Source organism: Myotis lucifugus, unplaced genomic scaffold, assembly GCF_000147115.1.
Source record: "Myotis lucifugus unplaced genomic scaffold, Myoluc2.0 scaffold_124, whole genome shotgun sequence".
Classification (NCBI taxonomy): Eukaryota; Metazoa; Chordata; class Mammalia; order Chiroptera; family Vespertilionidae; genus Myotis; species Myotis lucifugus.
In genome coordinates this window covers 2316662-2317787 of record NW_005871172.1, presented here as the reverse complement: position 1 = coordinate 2317787, position 1126 = coordinate 2316662, and positions in this window count along the sequence as shown.

The window sequence follows — 1126 nt, the reverse complement described above, 5'->3', positions numbered from 1 at the left end:
GCAGGGGCCGATTTGGGGAAGTTTGGGGCGCCCCCCCCCCTGTCATGCACAAGAGCAGGGCGGATTGGGAGGGTTTCGATGCCCCCCCTCAGTCACGCTCCAGGGTAGGGGCCGATTGGGGGGGTTGGGGCCCCCCCCCCCCTGTCACACTCAATGCAGGGTCGATGGGGACGTTGCAGTGCCACCCACTGTCACACACAGAACAGGGCCGATCAGGGGGTTGAGGCGCTGCCCCTGTCACTCACAGAGCAGGACCAATCAGGGGGTTGGGGCGCTGCCCCCTGTCACTCACAGACCAGGGCCCATCAGGGGGGTTGGGGCTCCATACCCTGTTACACAGAGAACAGGGTCAATCAGGGGGTTGGGGAGCTCCCCCCTGTCACGCACAGAGCAGGGCCCATCAGGGGGTTGAGGAGCTCCCCCCTGTCATGCACAGAGCAGGGCCCATCAGGGGGGTTGGGGCTCCATACCCTGTTACACAGAGAACAGGGTCAATCAGGGGGTTGGGGAGCTCCCCCCTGTCACACACAGAGCAGGGCCCATCAGGGGGTTGAGGAGCTCCCCCCTGTCATGCACAGAGCAGGGCCCATCAGGGGGGTGGGGAGCTCCCCTCTGTCACACACAGACCAGGGCTGATAGGGGAGTTGGGGCACCGCCCCCTGTCACACACAGAGCAGGGCGGATCAGGGGGTTGGGGAGGTGCACCTTGTCACACTCAGGGCAGGGCCAATGGGGAGGTTATGGCTCTACCCTGTCACACACAGAGCAAGGCCCGTGGAGGGGGGTTGGGGCGCCACCCTCTATCACCCACAGAGCAGGGCCGATCAGGGGGTTGGGCGCCGCCACTGTCACACTCAGGGCAGTTCCAATGGGGAGGTTATGGCTCTACCCTGTCAGACACAGAGCAGGGCCCATGGGGGGTGGGGAGGGGTTGGGGCGCCGCACCCTGTCACACACAGAGCCGTAGGGTGATCAGGGGATTGGGGAGCTCCCCCCTATCAGGCACAGAGCAGGGCTGATCAGGGGATTGGGGCGCCTTCCCCTGTCACGAACAGAGCAGGGCGGATAGGGAGGTTGTGGCCCCGCCCCCTGTCACACACAGAACCGCAGGGTGATCAGGGGGTTT